Here is a 10,983-nt window from a genome sequence, read left to right on the forward strand (position 1 = left end):
GGGAGCAGGCAAAGGAGCTACGGCTGGATGAACAACAGGAAGAACAATAGGAAGGACCGGGGGAACTATAGGAGGAGGAATAATGACAGGAAGAGGCAAAGCACCAGGAGGAGGGACGTACAGGGGTGGTGCAGAGGCATCCAGCCTTCGTTCATGCAAAAGTTTGTTAATCAATTCATCGGACGTATGAAAATCTTTCGAAGGGTACATTTTCTGAATGCTTAATTGAAACGCTCTGTCCGTGTTCCTAACTGATTCCAATAGTTTATTTTGATCATATAACAGTGCTTTTTCGGCATTCGTCATATGTCGACGCATGTGTTTCTCTCTACTCTTTTGTTGCTGCAAAGATTCTGTTTTCCAACTGTGCAATGTGTCAAATGCTGCAGGTCTAGCCTTTTTCTTTACCAATACAGACTCTAAATATTCTATACGAGGGATTTAAAAGCTACCATCTATTGGCCACCGAAGATTAGAGTTATGTCTGGTATGTCTGTGCCAAATATCATTAAATGCTATACTACCAAAGCCTTTCTTACAGTACATAGTACATGCCGGCGACCCCTCCTGTGGTGCGGGACGGCTAACTTCCAAAGATTGTCTGTCGCTTCGGAATAATGCCCTGAAGCAGGCAGACAATTTCGCAGGCATATCAGAATTCTGGTGTTACCTGGACAAATAATAGTGCTCGCGAGTACAATGTGCCAAATTCAAATTGTCAGGGTTAAATTAAGAATCGGGTCACGATTCACCTGACCAAAGGACTGGGAGGCCCGATCGGGTTACTAAGGACAATCTAAGGACCCAGGTGTCTGGTGATTTCGGCAAATTTACCCACGTCGATATATGGACCCTCGTCAAGACGTCGTCTCGGGCTACAGCTCACCGTTCAGGGATCGGATCGTGCTATTCTGTCGAGGAATTCGCTTCTCGTCCAGAGGGGCCTTTTTGTTGACACTGTCCGATCCCGGTCCGATAGCCGAGCCAACCTTCAACGAGACGAAGTCAATCTTGAGGGTCCCTACTCGGGCACCATCTGTGGAATCAGAAAATACAATATTAAGGCTTTTACACCATGCAAAGAGAAATACACCAACACGGGCTTGTAAAGATTCCTAGAATCTTTATTGCAACACTGAACAGTTTACAAAACAAAGTACACAAATAGCTATTTGGCCGTCAGTACTTCACAGAGACCACCAGCAGGTTCAATGTGAGCAGTGAACAGGAATTGCTAGCTGGACATCAGCAAATTTATACAGTTATTCGTAACGATGTCCAGCCTCTTACGAGTTAATCATGTACTGGGCTAGGGTTCGCGCCAGGTTAATTCCTAATTTACATATCTCGTGCATGTGGTTTACTTCTTAATACATTTACTAACAAGTACTACTATTCTCTGGATTTGACTTTACACTCTTTACACATTTACTTCAATGCAGGTCAAACAGATGTTTTGCGTATGACTTTTAAATAGCATTATCGTTCTTGTATACTTATAGGTCAACATCGCCGATTCGAATAATCCCCTGATCCCGAGGTCAACAAAGGACAAGGCCTACATGACCCTAACATGTAGCCTGCAGGCAGGTTGGACATTAACTCGCCTACAGAGGTTGAAGAGGTTAAAGTAAGAACAAGAGAACACAGGTCGGCCATTTTAGGCCACAGCGTGACTTTGCACAACAAGCCAAAATGGCGGCTTTAACCTAAAATGGAGGCTTGATTAACTTAAGGTCACGACCTTGCGATGCGGATTTCCTCGTAAAGCGACTGGGCATAGGCCAACATATACAATGAAGACGAAACAATATTATATCAGTTTCGACAATGTGTACATGGTCCTGATGTGCAAGTAATGCAATGCTTCACTGATGCATGGCTACTCTGCAGGATGGTGGACATGTGGAGCAGACGGGGACGGTCCGCATCACCACTATTGCACCCTACTCACATGCTGGTCACCAGGATACCCCTCCGGTCCATGTTCCAGCTCACTGGCCCTTCTGCATATAGCCTGGGGGGACCTTCCTCGCAGCCCTGGGACTATGTCATAGCATGACTGACGTGCATGTGTCCTCTGCCTGCATGCGGGTACTCCACATAGGCATGCTCCCTTGCCCTCTACCACCCCTCTGCACCCCAATTTCACTGTTGCACTGGTCTGCATCAATTTTGCAGTAAAGTACTTGCCTGTTCATGCGTCCTGTCTACATGCTAACTTCCACGAGCCAACCTGCCAGACATATGCTGTGTTATACATCCTGTGTACTTGATGCAGGGTGTCTCACTTGGACTGTGCAGATGTCAGGTGCTCCGCAGGGACATGAGTGGCCATTCATGCTCCATGTGCATTCCATGCATGCCCCTATGTGTCCTTGACTGGATGATCATTGTAGTACGTGTCCAGGGTGACCTACATTACATGGCATTTCATCAGCCTTCCCATGGCCACTGTGGCTCAGTCCTGCGCCGCACAGATGTTTAGGGTGTGACAGTCTGTGTGGGTCACAGGCCTCAGCCTGTTTCATGCCCAATGACTCTGTCCAACTGGTGTAGTGTCTTCTTCACACGTGGGTGTACTCCGGAGGTTTCATCATGTGTCCTGCATACTGTCCCATCATCATCTGCTGTGTTGTCACTTGACTCACATGATGCAATTGATGCTAGTCAACACTGTCTGTCAATACACAGGTCTATGGTCATCCTTTTGATACCATGCAAGGCATCCCTGCATTTGCACTTGGGGGGAGGGCTGGTTTGCTTGTAGCCATGCTACCCATTGCATGCACATTGCACGTGATGCCTGAAGTTGACCTTGCACTGCCTTCACATTTTCTGATACTCATCATGAAGTACTTGTACATGTAGATAGTGAGTAACGTACACATTTGCTGCACTGCATCAACGCACTTCTGAGCGATATAACACCCTTCTACATGCCTAATCACAGAAGCAATGTCAAGTTGACCCAGCATGCATGGCAGGTTCTCTTTTGTGTGTGACATGTCTGCTTGATGTGTTTGGTGTCTGTGTGATGTCTATGTGTGTGTGTGTGTTGTGTGCTTCTAACATGTGTAGTGACCTTTTTTCTCTCTACTTTTCAGATGATGACACAATGGAACCAGAGGATGGTGTTGTCATGCCAGGCACAGGGTTGTTATCACTACAGCAACCCGGCACACCTTCGTGGGGTGGTAGGCCACGAAAACCCACATGTGCTACAGTCCATCTTGTCTTTGGCTGGCAATGAGTCCAGCCTTGATGACCACTCTGACGTTCATGTCCAATTGGATGTGCATCAGGTCCAAATGTCAGGGGTGATTGATTCTGATGTGGGCACTCCTCTGTCCGCGACACCTGCACTGAGGGGTCAAACAGTGTTGGAACCGCTGCCTGTGGTGGATCGGGACACAGGGTCACCCTCCACACCAGTCACTGATGTGCCTGGGCCATCACGTCGATGGGGGCATGTAGTCGTGCAACCACGGGCGGTGCCAACACAACGAGTACACCCGGTCTTTGGGTCCCAGAGGTGTCAAGCCCAGCAACGCGGTGGCCACGCGCTACCACGGTATACTGAGTGGGAGCAAGACATGACTGCCAATGCTGAACGCGAAGGGGAAGCAATGGAGAATATCACTGTGAGCATGGAGCGTGTGGCCCAATCCATGCTCCCCCCTGCTAGGCAGGTGCTTCTTCAGCAGTGGGTGGCACGGTCCACGGCCCGCTCGCTCAGGCTGGGCATGGCGGCCTCAGACAGGGCACACCAGGCTGAAATGTTGTCTCTGCGTCAAGCAATTGCTGCTCATGCAGAGGCACACATGGATGCCCTGAGGGCTGAGTATGAGTCCCTCAGATCCACTCTGGGTGTCCTCTTGATGTCCCAGAGGGTGCGGTCAGAGGAGAGGTTTGAGCAGCTTGAACGTACCATCTCGGCTGAGCTACGTGCTTGCCGGGAGGTGCATCAGTTGTCCAGCCAGGCCTTGCAGGAAGAACTCTGTATTACACATGTTACCTTGCAAGAAGAAGCACACGTATCACGGGAGGTTCTGCATGCAGACCTACGTGTCATCGCCACACAGAACCAGGCTCACCCGTCCAGCAGACTTGCTGCCGATGAGGGGCAAGCTGTGGCTAGTCGTGGTCAGGCTCCTGTGCCACATCCTCCTTTCCAGGAAGAGTCAGACTCGGACGACGAGGTATCTCCCACATAGGTCGAGCTGTGCAGGCGTTGAGCCCATGGAGGTTTTTTTTTTTCCTCAACATCATCGCATGTGGGTGTTGAGCAGCACCCTGTACCTCCCCCCTCCTGGGTGCCTTCCCCCCGGGTCGTATGTGGCCATTTTAGATTTTTCCTTTAGTTTAGTTAGTTAACCTTCGATTTGATAATTAGTTTAATTAGGTAATGTAGGTTTTTCATAGTGAGTGTAATTAGTTAATATAGTTTAAAATTGCTTGTCTATTGTGCTTTCATGTGACGGTGTGGTGCTTTGTGGCTTTTGAAAGCATCCACTGTCTGTTCCAGCTGGTCCCTTCAAGCTTGTCTCATGTATGTGTTTGCAGCTTGGGGTCCTGACTCACATATGCCGCTCCTGCTTCCCTTATCCATGGGCTTGCAAGGATGGTTCGGTGTAACAGCCTATTACACAAGGGCTTTGGACTGTCATATCTGTGGCATGTCTGCTGCTGCACTACTTGTGTTGACACCCCTAGTGGGGATTATAGGGGTGATATTGACCACAGTTCTTCCTTTGCTAGATGGGTGGTTTCATGATTCATGTGTGCATTAATTGCTATACATTGTGTAGTATGTTTCTTATCTTTGCTGTACATGTGCTTGATGCAATTCATGCTGTAGACAGTGGCTAACATACTTTGCCTGTGAAAGTCGCACTGATGGAGTGATTTCTGATGTACGTCTCTGACATGGTCCAGTCATGACATGCCTGAGGAGACACACACAGGGAAATTTCATGCATTAATCATGTGTTTTCTGCCCTTTATGCAGGGGGATGAGCCTCCAGACCACCTTTCCCAGCAGACATGGGCCATTGGACTTCTGGAAGATGGCCACTTTTGGTGGTGCATACAAGCGCATGTGTGCGCAGGCAGAGCCACAGGGATTGTGCTCATACATCCTAAAGAAGCTCACGTGTTTCAAGGAACTCCAGGCAAGGTGAGCAGCACAATGGGGCCACACCGCAGCCAACCGTCCACCGGGCCAGTTGCACATGCATGCTAAGTAGCACCACTGACGGTGAGCTTGGACAGATATTGGTGTTGAAGCACACAGTACAGCTAAGATGCGTTGGTGGACTAATGGCTAGTTGATGTGAAAGTTGTCAGGGGCACATGCAGGGGCAGTGGCACATATCCTCCGGTCCACCATGGTCCATTGAGGCAGTTGTATTAGCCATGTAGCGTCCCAAGACAGGGAAAGAAACAGCTCACAGGGACAGACGGCGAGGGACAGACTTGTGTGCAGTGCATTTCATTTTCAGGTTGAAATTGCCACATGCACTACCTACTTTATTTAGGTTATGCTGGAACACGACTTGTACTGAAGTCGTACTTTGCTAAATGCATCTGGCTGCTTACCCAGGGAACATTGGATGTTGTGTGAATCTTGAAACATTGGTCTTCCATTTGCCATGCACTCACCGCCGCCTGACTTACTGCATTGACTGTGTATGAACCATCACAGGGGGAATCTTGCGTATGGGTACGAAGTACCACACCAGATAGTTTGTTTGTACAGTATTTTGTTACTTTGGGGCATGCATGGTGGTGTGTGTGTGTGTTATGGGCACGCACAGATTAGTGACTCTGGCTCTCTTTGCAGCATTGAACTGCTCATGTTACCGGACCTGAGAGTGCGCAGGCAGGAGGCCAGCACTCACCCCAGAGATACGTTTCTCTTTGACTTCAATTTGAGTAATTTGGTACTATGTGCATGATTTACACGTTTGGTCTGATTGTGTATGTGTTAATGTGATTCTTATGTTTTTGTACATTCCCTACTTTCCCTTGTCAATCCTACTCCCCTCTCCTGCCCCTCATTCTGGTAACACAGTATACCAATGCCTGTCCCAACTGCATATCCCTGACCCTCCTTCCCCACCAGGGTCTCAGAGGCCTGTGTGAGTTTGACCTTGCAGGCACCCAGACCATGGTGGGGGTGGTTGGTTCGTGCCACTCCTGCACCTGTACACGGGAGCTGTGACAGTACACATCAGTTTGTGGTGCATCATTCTATATTATGTACCACACATGGTACACATCCTGTTGTGACATTGTTTTACTGTGCTACCTTGGTTGTTCCATCATTGTGCTAGTACTTGGCCTTTGTGACGCACTGCTACTTCAAGTCATCTACTGGAGGCTCTTCTGGTTTGTTTTGCTGCCTGCAGGCTTTTTGCTTGGTGTCTGTGTTTGCCTGCTTTGAATTCTCTTTGATTTTGTGTTTTTGCAAGTCAAGGTAGCTTCTGAGGGTGCTAGACACTTTTTACACGCAAGGTGGAAGATGGAGACAAAGGGGAAGGGTGATCCTGTGGCCAGGTGAACTTCAAGGATGAAGGCTACATACCCCATGTGCAGAAGTTCAGTGGGTCATGGTGATATGTGAGGGAGGGGGGTATTTTGTTGTTGGACAGTTGCCTTGCCCCACAGTGTGATGGGCACCCTGACATTGTAATTGTGGTATCCTATGTACATGATGTATTATGCTGTTCAATGGCTGTTCATGTGTTGTGTTCACCTTTCAGGTGTGAGGGTATAGTTGTGGTTGGGGTTTTTTATGATTGTGGAATTAAATTTTGAAATTGAATGAAGGTAGAATGAATGTAATGAGTTTGAGTGATTTGTGAGTAATGAGGTATGGCCGAGTGCAATTAGCAGCACAGCACAAGACACTTTAACGGCTAAGTATTTTAACTAATATACTTACCGCTCTAAGGGGGTCAACACATACAGAGACGATAACACACAAGTTTTCCTCAAAAAAACTTTGTGGTAGAAAACCACACAGGTATTTCAACATTGTGAGTTTTAACTTTGTATTTAACTTTTTGTATTTGACAAATAAAATATGTATATTTTTTGATAATTCGGTTGTCACGCAAATGTTCTTTGAAGTACTATTAGTGAAAATAGCAAGACAATGGAATCCACTTAGACAAGGTAGCATTTTTCAAACCACAAGCCTTGTGTTTCAATTTTTTAAGGGTTAATCCCTTTAGTTTAAGGGGTTGCTTGTGGTTGTTGTCCCTTAAAATCTCTCTCTGTTTGATCTTGTTATAGTTGTGGTTTGACATGCTGGGGTGTACACATGGGCAATGTTCACATGTGATGAGGACACTGATGGTCACTTGATTGCACATGCATGTATTGAGTGCATGTCCCTACTGACACACACACTCGCACTATGATCCACAACATGTACAACCACCCTTCCATGTCCACATGTGCACTCAGTTTGCCTTCTGGGGCCCACTGTGTCCCTGCAGCACATGATCTACGACCATTTGTGGATCCTGTACATGCGTGATTTTTTTTTAATTTAGTTTGTCGTTTTCATGTGATGCTCAGGGTGTGCGTCACACACAATGGCTGGTCACTATGCTGTGTGCTGGACAGTGTGTTGCAGGAGATTGACACAGCACACGTATTATGCAGTGTTGATTTTGCCATGCACAATGTGCTTGTGTACAGGCATTCATTGTTATGTTCAAGCAACAACTGTTGTTATGCATTTGGGTATGACTTGCTTTGTGTGGGAGGTTGTTGGTCAGTAATTTCATCTGATTGCATGTCAGGCATCATTGTCTGACGCCACTTTGCATTTTTCACATGTCAATGTGTACATTATTGTTACTGTGTTGGTGTTTTTCTATTGCTTGCCATGTCATGTTGTGGTTTTGGTGGCTTTGTGTGACATACCAGTGATTGTCATGGCCTGTTTTGCAGGTCTGTGTGAAACACACCTTGCACGTGTACCTTTTGGTGACACAGGCCCTCATTAGGACCCAGGCGTTAAGGGGATTACGGCGCCGTAAACGGCGCCGACCCTTAACGCCTGATTCCAAGGTCCCTTTGCGGGATGGTGATTTTAACGCCTGCTTTTTGTGCGGCGTTAAAACCCATGCCGCAAAGGGACCTTGGTGCTAATTACGCCACCGTAATTTACGGTGGCGTAATTAGCGCCTTTCCCCATTCCCATTATGCCCTATGGGGCAAAAATGGGAATGGGGAAGGGTAAAATGGGAAATGGTGATTTACCGCCCCACTCACCTTGGAATGGGGCGGTAAATCCGCCATCCACCATGGTGTAAACGTAGTTTACACCATGGTGGTAAGGGTACAACCCAGGCGGTAACTTACCGCCTGGGTCGTAATGAGGGCCACAGGATTGGTTAGGTTTGAGTTGCTACGGATGCACACAATGTGGCACTTCCATGGCAACATTCTCAGGCTGGTAAGGTTGTGACAGTTGACTGTCTCTTTGTCATCATCGACTGTCACCTGGTATGTGCCAGGCCTGTGTGCACTCCGCAGGGGTGGGGGTTTAGGTGAAAAATGTGGCCACAAGCTGGGTCCGGGTTTGCCTCGCCACGTGCCCTATCCCCTCCCATGGGCTGGGCAGCGCCTGTGGTTGGGGATGTGGGGACACCACCATGTCTACCGGTACGCCCTGCCGTGTTGCAACATTGTGCAGGACACATGCTGCCACAATGATCCTGCACACTACTGGGGGTGCATAGAGTAGCTGCCCGCCAGAGCGGTCAAGGGAGCGGAAGCGTGACTTGAGCACTCCCAATGTGCGCTCCACTATGGCCCTGGTTGCAATATGGGCAGCGTTGTATCTTACCTGGGGTGGTGTGGTGGGGTTCCGTATTGGCGTCATCATGTGGTTGCTCAGAGGGTAGGCACTGTCCCCTGGAGAGGTGATAATGGTTGTGATTATTGGGGTTTGTGTATTTGTCTGTGTGTGACATGCATGCATGTGCACCGTCATTTGTACTCACCTAGGAGCCATGTGTCGTCATACTGCCCAGCTTCCAGGCCCGGCTCAGGGCAGACATTCTGTATATGAAACTGTCATGGGTGGAGCCAGGGTAGTTTGCATAGACAGAAGTGATGATTCCCTTGGCATCGCATACCACCTGCACGTTGATGGAATGCCAGTGATTGCGGTTTCAGTAGATGTGCTCAGTGTCCCTAGGTGGACGTAGGGCCACATGGGTGCAATCTATGGCACCGAGCACTTTGGGGAAGTGTGCCACCCTGTAAAAGTCCTGGACAATGGCCTGCCTTTCTACGGGTGTTCTGGGCATGTATATGTACCTGCGGACTGAGGGGTGCGCAGTCATGATTGCCAACACCTGGTGTAGGCAGCGTGACTGCGTGGCCTGTGAGACCCCCCCCCTCTTTGGCAGTAGCCCACTGAAATGACCCAGTGGCCATAAAATGCAGGACATTGAGCCCCTTCTCCAAGGGGCTCAATGCTTGGGAGCAGAGGGTGGGGGATGTAAGGTCATCTTCCCACTCCCTGACCAGGTCTAGGATGATACGAGGTGGAAACCTATACCTGGTCGTCGGGCATCCCAAAAAGGCTAGTCCGGGGGGAAAGAATGCGGGCCCTGTGTATTCTCCTCCTCCTGCGGTGTCCCACGATCAGTGCTGCGACAAATGGGGCATTCATCGTAGCGGTATGTACGTGTTTAGTGTTTGTGTGTGCTTTTATACTGTGCGCGGGGATGCTTATGCCTGCCTTCCTGTGGCGGACGTGTTGACGCCTGTGTGCGTCTTTTAGCGTGCGCTTGTTTCCCGTATTCAAATCCATGAATGCGAGTTGTTCGTATGCGTGTGGGCGTTCCGTGTATTTGCCTGCAGTACTTCCCCAGTTACGCCTTCTTTTTCATGCGTTGTTCCCCATTCCGTGCGTTACGCCCCGTGTCCCGCCCCCTTTTTGGTGTGTGCACAGACGTTGTGCGCTGTCCCTGTGCGCGTCGCGAATGGCGTTCGGGTTGTTGCAATGACGTGTGCGCCTGTGTGCGCCACACAGGGATTTGGCGCACAACTAGTGGAAAACACACGCATCACTTTCCTTGAATCGCACGCGTGCGCATGTGCTTGCTTTCTCACGCTTGCGCCACCGTGCGCCAGCTTGCGCCACTTTTTTCGGCGCACATTTGTTCCATGAATCGGCCCCCATATCTCAACTCTGCTGTGTAGGGCATGTTTGCTGAGACCTGTCAGGTCTAGAGGATTCTCTGCGCCATAGCACAAGGCATTGCAAACAGTGGCACACGTTTCTTCATACGCCAATCCTTGTTGTATCATTGTGAGAAAGGGTACCGATCAGTCAAAAAAAGTACCACTCCCCCCAGGGAAGTCCACCTTATGTTATGTGCACAGATTATTCACCCAAAACATTCTGGATAAAAGGCAGTACACCTTGTGACATCACAAAGCAATTCATCGAGGAGGGTACATTGGGTGTCGCTATAATTTTTTTACCAAAGAGGAGCTCTACAGACCCTGGTGTTGCAGGGTCACCAAAAGCAGTGGGATTCCCTCTTTAACTGGTCCGTGGTTGCCTATTCTGCATCCATGGCCAGAGCTCAGAAAGACCCCCCTGGGGAAAATCCAGAGGCTGAAAGAACTGCAAGCAGGTGAAGCTACATGTCCCATCCCTAAAAGCAGAAAAGGTTACAGCAGACTCTCTCAAGCACTTCAAGGGGTAACCCCATCGACAAAACTCTAGAAGACCCCTTACAGTCACATAATACTGCTTTATTGAACCCTGCAATTAATCAGAGATGATATCAAGCCAAAGCAGCTGCATATGCTCTGTCATCTTCAATGGGTAGGAAGCTTCAATTTCAGTGCTCAGATCCATCCCTCGGTGAACCGCCAGCATATTTCCTACCTACACCTATACAATCACTGGTAGGCACCAAGTTTTTACCTTTTGTAACC

The sequence above is a fragment of the Ambystoma mexicanum genome, chromosome 8 (assembly GCF_040938575.1).
Source record: "Ambystoma mexicanum isolate Mex_15411 chromosome 8, UKY_AmexF1_1, whole genome shotgun sequence".
NCBI classification, from domain to species: domain Eukaryota; kingdom Metazoa; phylum Chordata; class Amphibia; order Caudata; family Ambystomatidae; genus Ambystoma; species Ambystoma mexicanum.